We start from the raw sequence: 13,858 nt of genomic DNA on the forward strand, positions 1-13,858 counted from the left end.
AAGGCTTTCCACTAGATGTTGGAAAATTGCTGCGGGGACTTGCTTCCATTCAGCGACAAGAGCATTAGTGAGGTCGGGCACTGGTGTTGGGCGATTAGGCCTGGCTAGCAGTCTGCGTTCCAATTCATCCCAAAGGTGTTCGTTGAGGTCCAGGCTCTGTGCAGGCCAGTCAAGTTCTTCTACACCGATCTCAACAAACCATTTCTGTATAGACCTCGCTTTGTGCACGGGGGCATTGTCATGCAGAAACAGGAGAAGGCTTTCCCCAAACTGTTGCCACTAAATTGGAAGCACAGAATCGTCTAGAATGTCATTGTGTGCTGTAGCGTTAAGATTTCCCTTCACCGGATCTAAGGGGCCTAGCCCRAACCATGAAAAACAGCCCCAGACCATTATTCCTCCTCCACAAAACTTTAGTTGGCACTATGCATTGGGGCAGGTAGTGTTCTCCTGGCATCCACCAAACCCAGATTTCGTCCGTTGGACTGCTTGGTGAAGCGTGTGTATTGAACACGATAGGAGACAGAGAGCTGGTTTCAAGCGCAGGGCGCAGCAGGTGTTTATTTGTAAAGGACCACAGGAGGAGGCAGGTAGCTGGGTCCAGGGGCAGGCAGAAGGTCATACACAGGGGGGTCCAAAAAGGCAACAGTACAGGCAGGGAAAAGGCTAGTAACGTCGTCTGGGAGATCAGGCAATAGATATGCTAAAAGGTACAGGCAGGGAAATGGCAAAAAGCATCATACCCAGGAGGATTAAATTACGGTGAAAAACAGAGCGCCGACTAGAAGTGCGTCACAAAACAAACAATACCTCAATGACGGGGTGCAAAGAACTGAACTAAATAGTGTGTGATAATGACATACAGGTGTGTGAATAGGTGATCAGAATTCAGGTGATTGTCAGTGTATATGTAACAGTTTGGGCCGCCTGGCTCGTTGCGAACTAATTTGCCAGAATTTTACATAATTATGACATAACATTGAAGGTTGTGCAATGTAACAGGAATATTTAGACTTATGGATGCCACCCGTTAGATAAAATACGGAACGGTTCTGTATTTCACTGAAAGAATAAACGTTTTGTTTTCGAGATGATAGTTTCCGGATTCGACCATATTAATGACCTAATTATTAAGTATTTATAGGTGTTATTATGTTATAATTAAGTTTATGATTTGATATTTGATAGAGCAGTCTGAGCGGTGGTAGGCAGCAGCCAGGCTCGTAAGCATTCATTCCAAAAGCACTTTTGTGCGTTTGCCAGCAGCTCTTCGCAATGCTTCAAGCATTGCCGCTGTTTATGACTTCAAGAGCCTTATCAACTCCCGAGATTAGGCTGGTGTAATCGATGTGAAATGGCTAGCTAGTTAGCGGGGTGCGGCTAATAGCGTTTCAAACGTCACTCGCTCTGAGACTTGGAGTAGTTGTTCCCCCTGCTTCTGCATGGGTAACGCTGGTCGAGGGTGGCTGTTGTCGATGTGTTCCTGGTTCGATCCCAGGTAGGACGAGGAGAGGGACGGAAGCTATACTGTTACACTGGCAATACTAAAGTGCCTATAAGAACATCCAATAGTCAAAGGTATATGATATACAAATCGTATAGAGAGAAATAGTCCTATAATTCCTATAATAACTACAGCCTAAAACTTCTTACCTGGGAATATTGAAGACTCATGTTAAAAGGAACCACCAGCTTTCATATGTTCTCATGTTCCGAGCAAGGAACTTAACGTTAGCTTTCTTACATGGCACATATTGCACTTTTACTTTCTTCTCCAACACTTTGTTTTGTATTATTTAGACCAAATGTGACATGTTTCATTATTTATTTGAGGCTAAATTGATTTTATTGATGTATTATATTAAGGTAAATAAGTGTTCATTCAGTATTGTTGTAATTGTCATTATTACAAATTTAATTAAAAAATAAAAATAAAAATCGTCCGATTAATCGGTATCGGCTTTTTTTGGTCCTCCAATAATCGGTATCGGTATCGGCGTTGAAAAATCATAATCGGTCGACCTCTACCTGTTAGCAACTGGTGTGGCTGAACTAGCCACACATTTGAAGGGGTGTCCACATACTTTTGTATATATAGTGTATTGTGGGTACATCTTGCTCTGAGGGTTCCCATGGGGACTCCCAAAGAGCTCTGTCAGAGGCGAGAGGTCTCTAACCCCGATCTCATTCTTTCACTGTTGATTCACTGCTTATGTTTGCTCGACTTTAGAGACTAATATACCAGTATAGGCCTACTGGATGGAGACAGGTGAAATGGTCTCTGACACAGGGGTCAGTGAGTGCGGTTTATGGAACAGTACATGATGTAGCCTGACAGGGACTGATAGCCTCAGTGTTATCCTCCATGTTGTTCATAGTAGAGAGGCTCTCCTCTTCACCCCAATTAGGTGGTCCTAAGGTAAGAGAGAAATGCAAGACTTGTAGGCAAACAAACATAGAGGGGAATACAATATMTTGTCATCACAACATACTGTAACATCTTGGTTTTTCATATAGCTGTCTGTCATGTCCACTCCTACTCAATTCTGCCATGCCAAWCAACCACATAAGAATGAACGCATACAGATTTTGAAGCATAAACAGCTTGAAAACACACTGTGCATCTGATTGACCACTATTCAAAACCTTCCAGCTTCTGAACATCTTCATGARAACACGTTTTACATATCTAATCTCCTAATCCATCATAACAATCGTCTTTGTAAACAGAGCGATAACAATGAAGTGTATGTGCAGTGGGTCTGCCACGGGAAAAGGATTCCACTCATCTTTTACTCAAAAGCTCACAAACACCTTGTAAACCCTAGAAATCACACAATTACAGATCAGAACCCCTCTGACACATTGGTGCGGCTGGCTTTCGGGTTAAGCGGGCGGGTGTGAAGAAGCACAGTCTGGCGGGTTTTCGAAGGAAGTATGACTCGACCTTCGTCTCCTGAGCCCGTTGGGGAGTTGCAGTGATGATACAAGATCGGAAAAAAAGGGTAAAATACAAACAAACGTGCTTTTAGGGAGTCCCATGCCTAAACTATTGAAATGATGGACCTCGCAGGCCAACATATTTACAACTAACTCAAGATAGACCAGAGCCTGTTATTTCCAATGGGAACAAATGAATCATATTGGGYGCAGAACCATTAAGTATGTTGGCAGAGCCAAGAAGGAGCTAGTGAGATCCTATTGGCGCTTTCTAGCATTTATTTGCATATTTCCATTAGGGAACACCTAYGGACCATAACGCTCTGTTTCAAAAGTGAACGCAGCGTTGTGTTTGGTTGGCGGATCTGCACATCTGTACTGAGACTGAGGTAGGCAYGGCAGGTAGCTCAGATGGGAGTACGTCTGAGATGGATGAAAATAGTAGGATTACTGATGAGTCTAACTGTACAGAAGAAAAATAGGAAAAGGTGGGTTGGATGAGGGTCGATTTACCACAGAAAWAATCTGGAACAGAAAACAGSCAGGGAGATGAGGTACAAGAGAACAAAGTAMTGGTGCTTTTTTACAAGCCAACCAGCAAAATGGTACATTCAATATTGTTGTCAAAGGCCATCAAATCAGATRTGGGACATGTAAAAGATGGAAGGTGCGCGGGGGAAAGGAAAGGTATTGATATTTGCGGTTAATATAGCTCAGAGGGACAAGTTATTGAAAATGGAGGCTCGAAATGGAAGTAGGTTGAAATGCCAAATCCCTGGCAGTAAGGCGAAAGTGAGAGGGGTGATTGCGGGAGTTCCCGACGGAGCAGTGGCGACGTGTCACTCAGTGTAGGTGGTGCAGAGSCCCGCCTGTTCTTTTCCCCTTAAGTCTAGCTCAGTGCTTTCTGTGGTGGTGGGGCAGCCAGCGGAAAATACGGAGCGTAGGGGTTGGTAATGTTCTCTAGTTGCGACGTGATTGGCTCAGTGTTCTGTCACTCATGGGGACACGACGTCACTGCAAAATCTACAGGTAGAGCTCTAAAATTCAAGCCCCTTGGGTGCTGCCATAGACTTACATTAGAAGGGCCCATCCAAGAAGGCTCAAGGTCATTGGCCACAGATAAAACGATGTCAAATAGCTAAGATAGGACTGATCATGTCAACATCATACTTTCAAAATCTTAGCTAGCAAGCTAGACAAGCAGTCACCGTCACGCATCACGTCGGCAATCTACTGGCAAATCATTTTCAAWCCTTGTCATATGAAGATAAATTATAGACGTATCGGTGCTCAYAGGCCATAARAATTACACAAGTTGGAAATCGCAAATTCAATGAGTGCAGCCCTGGGTTCGTTCCCATGCCAGCCGCACCAATGTTCAATCCCAGGCTGTGTCACAGCCGGCCGTGACCGGGAGACCCATGRTAAGGTGCACAATTTGCCCAGCGTTGTCCKCSTTAGRGTTAGGGTGAGGGTTTGGCCGGCCGGGATGTCCTTGTCTTATCGTGCTCTAGCGAATCCTTGTGGTGGGCCGGTCGGTCGACWTCGGTCGTCATTTCGACAGTGTTTCCTCTGACAAGTTGTTGCGGCTGGCTTCCGGGTTAAGCGAGCAATGTGTCAAGAAGCGGTGCGGCGTGGCTCTCGAACTTCGCCGAGTCCATAGGGGAGTTGCAGCGATGAGACAAGATCATAACTACCAATTGTATATCATGAAAAAGGGGGTAACGCCATGGGCCAGAAAAGTTTGAATACATTGGCCATGCTGTCAATYCAGCAGGACTTCTGCCGCATTCTAAACAACTGGAAACTAATAACTGGGAAATCTCAGACTTTAGTGAGTTCAAGACAWCTGGGAACTCGAATAAAACTAGCTCCGACTGGAAAACACCAAAAATAATCCAACTCGTAATTCCAAGTCGAGCCTCTTTCTAAGTCGAGCCCACAACAAGGACTGCCGCGCCACCTTCCTGTTCAAGTGAGCACAGCACAACAAGGTGAGTCCAAAAATGTATTGTATACTGCTGCATAAATAATGTAATATCCCAGGGGGATATGTATACTCTAGTCGAGAAAGTAATAGTAAGTGTATGTTGTGTAGTAAGCTGTTAGTAGCCCATCTGCTCACCCTAACAATTTGGTCCCTTTCCCCCTCATAACTTAGCCTACTGTTCTGACTTGGTGGTGCACATTTAGCCTATAGCCTGTTTTAGAGAAAGGTCATCATTGAATATTGTAAACACTTTCATTGTCTGCTTATGTACCCCCTTTATTTATCCTACAGTCTTGACTTGGTGTACAGGGAGAATACTGTAGGAACWGCCCATGTTCTGAATTCTGTTGCTGTATATTTCAAAAGTGCTGAACAAATAGTTATATTGACTATGTCCAAGCTCGCTCATTAATGTCTCTAATAGAAATTACGAATTGCCTCTTATCCGCTCGTCCTCCCCTTATGCCATAGTATATATATATATATATCTCAATTGTCAGTAGAAACCAAATTTGTTTAAGCAAGAAAAGGGAGGGTGGAGTAGAAAGCACTACAGTGCTGCTAGAGTTTGAAGGGAATCTTCCGACACGAGTACTGTACATCTAGGATTCATCAGCTTTTATGTTAGGGAGTTTGTGCCAGCACCGCTTCGGTGCTATAAGTGCCAGTACATGGGACATGTGGCTAGCATCTGTAAGAGGCAGAGACGTTGTGCACATTTTGGGGGACCTCATGAATATGGCAAGTGTGGGGTGGAGGACAAGGCAAGGTGCTGTAACTGTGGTGGGGAGCATAGTGCAGCCGAGGTAGAGATATAAGTTCACAAACAAGGTAACGTATGCTGAAGCAGCACAGGAGAGTTCAAAGTACAGAACCTGTGAGGAAATAGGTGCAGAGGCCTCTGATGGAAGGGGGAGTGAGGGGGAGTGTGGGAGTAGCACAAACTGGGGTTTCCACGAAATGTGTGACCAAGTAATCGTTGGTGGTGAACAGGGTTCATGTGTAGTGTGATGAATWTGAGTGATCAGGTTAAGAAAATGTTTGCGCGTATATATGTGGTGGTATGCACGGCCAAAGATTTCATGGGAATTAGAGAAGAAACTGGAGTAATGAGGCATGATATGTTGAATCAGCTAAGTGGTTGCAACATCCCGTTTAGTATGTTTTTTTTCAGTCCTTCAATGGAACGCTAGAGGTTTAATAGCTAACGGGCAGGAGTTTAAGAAGTTTGTATATGACATGTAGTGCCAGATGTACTGTGTGTCCAAGAGACATGGCTCAAACCTCAACTGGAGTTTGTGAATCCAGGATTCAGTTCGGTATGGTGTGATAKAGTGGAGGGGTCGGGTGGGGGTTGTGCTATGTTCGTTAATCTTAAGGCTAGGGGGCAGTATTTTCGTTTTTGGCTAAAAAACGTACCCATTTGAAACTGCCTATTTCTCAGCCCCCGAAACTAGAATATGCATATAATTGTCAGATTAGGATAGAAAACACTCTAAAGTTTCCAAAACTGTCTTAATATTGTCTGTGAGTTTAACAGAACTGATATTGCAGGCGAAAACCGGAGGAAAATCCAATCAGGAAGTGCCTTTTTTTTTTTTTACCTCTCTGTTCTTATGCATGCCTAACGTGCATTTAAAGGGATATCAACCACATTCCTTTTTCTATGGCTTCCCTAAGGTGTCAACAGTATAGACAACGTTTCAGGCTTGAAAGATCACATTGCGTAGTGGATAGGTGGGGGCTCTCAGAGTGAGTTGTGCGCAACAGAGAAAGGCAGCCATTGTTTCTCCCGGTCCTAAAATGAAAACCAACACTCCCGTTGATATATTATCGAATATATATTTGAAAAACATCCTGAGGATTGATTATAAAAAACGTTTGACATGTTTCTGTGGAAATTATGGATATTATTTGGCATTTTCGTATGCGTTTTCGTGACCGCTCTTTCCGGTGGATTTCGGAGCATAACGCACCAAACGAACGGAGGTATTTGGATATAAAAGTAATATTTATCGAACAAAAAACATTTGATTGCTTTTCTTACTTTCGTGACCAAGCTAACCAAGCTAATATAAGGCTAAGCTAATGTAGCATAGAAAGCTACACTCACAAAAGCTTGGATTTCTTTCGCTGTAAAATATATTTTCAAAATCTGACACGATAGGTGGATTAACAACAAGCTAAGCTGTGTTTTGGTATATTTCACTTGTGATTGCATGATTATAATATTTTTTAGGAAATATTTTTTAATCTGATACGTTTGGAAATTTCCGTCTTCCTTTCAGGACCTGAATGATGCTGTCGTTTTTTTCTTCATGCACGCACAACCCAAATGGCGTTTTTTTTGTGATAAAAGTAATTTTATCGAACAAAAATAAGATTTGTTGTGTAACTGGGAGTCTCGTGAGTGGAAACGTCTGAAGATTATCTAAGGTAAGCGATGAATTTTATTGTTTTTCACGCTTTCGTGACTATGCTAATTTCGGGTTAGCTGATGTAGCATTGAAAACTACACTCACAAAAGCTTGGATTTCTTTCGCTGTAAAATATATTTTCAAAATCTGACACCATAGGTGGATTTAACAACAAGCTAAGCTGTGTTTTGGTATATTTCACTTGTGATTGCATGATTATAAATATTTTTTGTAATATTATTTGACTGTGGCGCTATGCTATTCARCGTTGATGATGACAATTATCCCGGGTCCGGGATGGGTGGTTCAGAAAGGTTAAAGAGGGGATTGCGTACAGACTATTGGAGATACAGGAATAGAAATATGTAGGAATAGAGGTAACATTGTAATAGTTAACTTCTATAACCCCTGCAAACCTTGCACAGTTAGAAGRGATTGATAGGATGTGTAGGGGTAGGAGGATAATATGGTGTGGTGATCTTATTGCCCATGATGAACTCTGGGGAAGTATGCATAAYGACTGGGGTGATACCTGCTGGGTGGAAACGTGCGGTGGTGTTCCCATTTGTTAAACCAGATAACAATCCCGCTAGGCCGGGAAAATCTCAGACTTTTGCAGGGGTTATAGAAGTGCTGACATCCAACATGGTTAAATTGATGGAAAAGTTGATACTGAGTAGGACGATGTATCTCTTGGAAGTCAGGGGGTTGATGAGCGTAGCACACAGAGTGGGTTCAAGAGAGGGAGGTCTGCCATGGATGCCCTGGTGACAGTTAGTACAGAGATAGCCAAGGAAATGACAATAAAATAMGTGATATTTTAACATTAAGAAAGCTTACGATGCCATGTTGAGGGAAGGGTTGTTGATCAAGTTTAGTGTATTGGGCATTGGGGGACGTCTGTATAACTGGATTGTGGACGTCCTGTTCGATCGAGTCATACGGGTGAGGGTGGGTTCAGAATTGTCAACGGGGTTTGACGTGGACAATGGTACTCCTCAGGGAAGTGGGATTAGTCTGGTGTTGTTCACCCTGATGATAGATGACAAATTAAAGGAGGTGGGACAGGGCGTGGGTGTGGCAGTGCAGCAATATCTAACAAGTAATCTAACAATTCCACAGCAACTACCTAATACACACACATCTAAGCAAAGGGATGGAAGAAGAATATGTACATATAAATATATGGATGGGTCATGACCGACCGGCATAGACAAGATGCAATAGATGGTATAAAATACAGTATATACTTCTAGGATGAGTAGTGCAAGATATGTAAACATCATTATTAAAGTGACTAGTGATCCATTTGTTAGAGTGGCCAATGATTTCAAGTCTGTATGTAGGCAGCAGCCTACTGGTGTTAGTGATGGCTGTTTTACAGTCTGATGGCCTTGGGATAGAAGCTATTTTTCAGTCTCTCGGTCCCAGCTTTGATGCACCTGTACTGACCTCGCCTTCTGGATGGTAGCGGGGTAACCAGGCAGTGGCTCGGGTGGTCGTTTTTCTTGATGATCTTTTTGGCTTTCCTGTGTCATCGGGTGCTATAGATGTCCTGGAGGGCAAGTAGTTTGCCCCCGGTGATGTGTTGTGCAGACCGCACCGCCCTCTGGAGAGCCCTGTGGTTGTGGGCGGTGCAGTTGCCGTACCAGGCGGTGATACAGCCTGACAGGATGCTCTCAATTGTGAATCTGTAGAAGTTTGTGAGGGTTGTAGGTGACAAGACACATTTCTTCAGCCTCCTGAGGTTGAAGAGGCGCTGTTGCGCCTTCTTCACTACATTGTCTGTGTGGGTGGACAATTTCAGTTTATCCATGATGTGTACACTGAGGAACTTGAAACTTTCCACCTTCTCCATTGCTGTCCCGTCGATGTGGATAGGGGGGTGCTCCCTCTGCTGTTTCTTGAAGTCCACGATCATCTCCTTTGTTTTGTTGACGTTGAGTGAGAGGTTGTTTTCTTGACACCGCACTCCGAGTGCCCTCACCTCMTCCCTGTTGGCTGTCTCGTTGTTATTGGTAATCAACTGTTGTGTCGTCTGCAAGCTTGATGTTTGAGTTGGAGGCTCAGCGAAGTGGAAATGTTGTTTCCTACCTTCATCACCTGGGGGCGGCCCGTCAGAAAGTCCAGGGACCAATCACACAGGGCGGGGTTGAGACCCAAGGCCTCAAGTTAATGATGAGCTTGGAGGGTACTGTGGTGTTGAATGCTGAGCTGTAGTCAATGAACAGCATTCTTACATAGGTATTCCTCTTGTCCAGATGGGATAGGGCAGTGTGCAGTATGATGGTGATTGCATCGTCTGTGGACCTATTGGGGCAAATTGCAGTGGGTCTAGGGTGGCAGGTAAGGTGGAGGTGATATGATCCTTGACTAGTCTCTCAAAGCACTTCATGATGACAGAAGTGAGTGCTAAGGGGCGATAGTCATTCAGTTCAGTTATCTTTGCCTTCTTGGGTGCAGGAACAATGGTGGCCATCTTGAAGCATGTGGGGACAGCAGACTGGGATAGGGAGAGATGTCCGTAAACACACCAGCCAGCTGGTCTGCGCATGCTCTGAGGACCCAGCTAGGGATGCCTTCTGGGCCGGCAGTGTTGTGAGGGTTAACACGTTTAAATGTCTTGCTCACGTCGGCCACGGAGATGGAGAGGGGGGGGGTTGCAGTCCTTGGTAGCGGACCGCGTCGGTGGCACTGTAYATCCTCAAAGCGGGCAWAGAAGGTGTTTATTTTGTCTGGAAGCAAGACGTTGGTGTCCGTGAAGTGGCTGGTTTTCTTTTTGTAGTCCGTGATTGTCTGTAGACCCTGTCACATACGTCTCGTGTCTGAGCCGTTCAATTGCGACTCCACTTTGTCCCTACACTGACGTTTTGCTCGTTTGATTGTCTTGTGGGGGGAAAACTACACTGTTTGTATTCTGCCATATTCCCGGTCATCTTTCCGTGGTTTGTACTTTCAATTTTGCGCGAATTCCGCCATCTATCCACGGTTTCTGGTTAGGGTAGGTTTTAATAGTCTCAGTGGAAACAACATCTCCTATGCACTTCCCTATAAACTCACTCACTGAATCAGCGTATAAATCTATATTGTTCTCTGAGGCTACCTGGACATGTCCCAGTCCGCGTGATCAAAACAGTCTTGAAGCGCGGATTCCGATTGGTCAGACCAGCGTTGAATGGTCCTAGTCACGGGTACATCCTGTTTGAGTTTCTGCCTATAGGAGGGGAGAAGCAAAATGGAGTTGTGGTCGGATTTGCCGAACGGATGGCGGGGGAGGTCCTTGTATGCATTGCGGTAGTTAGAGTARCAGTGATCCAGTGTTTTGCCAGCCCGGGTACTACAATCGATATGCTGATAGAATTTAGGCAGCCTTGTTCTCAAATTTTCTCTGTTGAAATCCCCAGCTACAATAAATGCAGCCTCAGATATATGGTTTCCAGTTTGCATTGAGTCCAGTGGAGTTCCTTGACGGCCGCCGTGGTGTCAGCTTGGGGATATATACTGCAGTGACAATAACTGGTGAGAATTATCTTGGGAGATAATACAGACTGCATTTGATTGTGAGGTCCGGTGAACAGAAGGACTTGAGTTCCTGTATGCTGTTACAATTACACCATGAGTCGTTAATCATGAAACATACGAGATGCGAGATGTTTATTCCTGTCTGCTCGACSCACAAAGATTCCCGGTGGCTGTACCGACTCCGACAGCATGTCCCCAGAGAGCCATGTTTCCGTTAAACAGAGTATGTTACAATCCCAGATGTCTCTCTGGAAAGTGTTGTGRAAAATCTTGAGTCAAATATTTGCACAGATCCCGGAACCTGTAGATTCAGTTAGACTTTATTACAAAGTAACAGAGCCGAGCAATTCCATGAAACAGCTAAATTCTCATATCACAGAGCCCTGCTTGTATTGTATTCCGTCTTTGCATAACGTATAGAATCCCCTCCCTCTATATGAAAATAGCTTCCCTTGACCTTCCTCCACCATTATCTTTCCGTCTCAGTTCTTGCTTGTTAACGCCCACATCTGACAGCTGTCTAGGTTATAATGGTAGCGGGGCCCTGGTCCTATATGTTCCATTCCTTATATAGCCATTCTGTCTCAGCTCTTCAAAGTGGACAGTCTAGATCAGGGGTGGGCAAACTTTTGACTCGCGGGCCACAATGGGTTCTAAAATTTGGACAGAGGGCCGGGCCAGGAGCATTTGGAGGGAGTGTTTGGGCCGGATATACTCAAAGCATTAAATGTAGTGTGTGCAAACCTCATAGCACAGTAAGAACACTACAACCCAATTTATTAACTGTCTTCAAATGTGAAAAATAGCCCTTATCAGTAATAAAATTTGTCTCAAGGAATATGCAAGATATGGCATTTACATACTATTTCGCAGATACCGGGATGAGGAATGTAAATAGATTAAAATAACATACGCACTGTGATTTATCAAGATTGCGTTGTTTTTAATAAGTTTCAATCGAAGGTGCAAGTTAAAGAAATCAACATTTATTGAAAAATTGAATCACTTTCAACATTCAAAACATATTATTACACAACGAAATACTCAAGCTCAATAATATCTACTTGTGTTAAACTCCGCAAAATCATGGATGGATTGTCCTGACCGCGCGCTCTACAAACTCGCCACAGACGCCCTCGCCTTCACGCGCAACAGTACACGTGTATCGTTGCCAAGCACACAGACATAGGCTGTATAAATATCCTACCTGCAGCTGAAAATTTAAATTTAAATTAAGAGCGATGTGCGCGTGTTAATAAAGCTACTGTACCGCTGCTGTGCGTAAATGCGCATTGCTCTTAATTAAAAGACGCACTTCCATATAATTTGGACAAGTTCGGCGGGCCGGATTAAAAAGCCTAACGGGCCGTATGTGGCCCGCGGGCCGTAGTTTGCCCATGTCTGGTCAGATGCTACTAATAATGGAGATGTTATCATAGTGATGAGTTTAGCTCCCACAAAAGCAGCCCCAGCCCTTCGTCTACCTTGTTATCTAGAGACTGGACATTAGCCAATAAAATCCTTGAAGCGGGTGGGTGGTGTGCGCGCCTCCGAAGTCTGACCAGAAGGCCGCTCCGTCTACAGTATGTGCCCTCTGTTCCTTCTGTCTTTGTCGGTTATTGTTCCCATGTCCATTGGTGGTGTGAGTACCTATGCGGTGGTGCAGCGGTTATACTGCGTGCTTTATATATTGTGTATTACGGGTATCGTCCCGTGTCGTTCAACGAGGTATACCCTCGCTCTTTTGTTTGGGTACAGCCCAGTGTTTTTGTATACGTGTTTCTTTAGGGTGTATTAAAAACCACTATTGTGTATTCCTGCGCCTGTCTCCAAATCCTTTATACCAGCGTGACAATTGTACTGTGATACGAAAAACGGCATCAGTGTGCTTTAGGACCATGCCGACTCCTTAGAGTGGTCGGATAGGCTGTTTAGAGGTTTCAGTCGGCTGTATGTAGGACCACGCCGACACCACAGAGCAGGAGGACAGGCTGTGTGAAGGCAAAGCTTCTGAAAGGCTGGCTGGACCAGCATGGGAACGTTGAACAGAGGCAGCTGCTGTCAGTCTGTTGGTGTTGCGCTCTTTCTCTGAGTTGTTAAAGCAAGCAGAGCAGAAACTGGCTGTTTCATCCCCTCTTGACTGAGGTRAATGAATTAGCTAGCTAGTAGCTACCACAGCCAGTTCAGCTCTAACCTGTAGCTATCTGTCAGACAGTAATAGTAGCCACCTCATATCGCTAACAGCTGTTGTTTGTATGGAAATGTTTTGTATCCTTTTTGTCCCGTTTCAACAGAAGTAAATGAACTTCGGCTGTTGATGTAGAGAGAGCTGGCCAAAAGTAGGTATTATTTTTGCCTCATTTACACTAGACCCGAATCAAACGATGAAACCAGCAGCCCAACGTTTCTATTAGGGTCAGTATTGCAATGTAATGTTATTGATTTGTTTCCCTAGCTAATTCCCTACTTTTCACCATCAGTACACAACACTATGATCATCATGTCGAAGCAGGGTCAGATGGTGACAGGTGTCTCAGTAGGGTCAGACAGCCAGGCAAGACCAGTCTACAGAGCTCAGGTGAATTTAGCRGTATATCAGTCAATCAATCAAATGGATTTATAAAGCCTTTTTTTACATCAGCAGATGTCACATAGTGCTTATACAGAAACCCAAGCAATGCAGATGTTAAACTGTATATTAACAATATCGGTGAATTAACAATATCAGTAATTGATACAAAGTTCCATCTTGAGTTGATGGGTAGATCTACAGYAGCTACGGGACAGCATCTTAAGCTTAAAGCTACAGTCTGGGATCTGAGAATAATGGTCATTTCAATTGTTGAACCATTGATTCTATTCTTGGATAATATAATGTATAAATGTACACCAAGGTATTTTTTCTGTCATGCCTCGTCTTAGGAGGATCAGATGGTGACTGGTCTCAGCAAAGTCAGGCAGCCAGGGAAGACCAGTCTGTGACAGAGCT

The sequence above is a fragment of the Salvelinus sp. IW2-2015 genome, linkage group LG30, assembly GCF_002910315.2.
Source record: "Salvelinus sp. IW2-2015 linkage group LG30, ASM291031v2, whole genome shotgun sequence".
Classification (NCBI taxonomy): Eukaryota; Metazoa; Chordata; class Actinopteri; order Salmoniformes; family Salmonidae; genus Salvelinus; species Salvelinus sp. IW2-2015.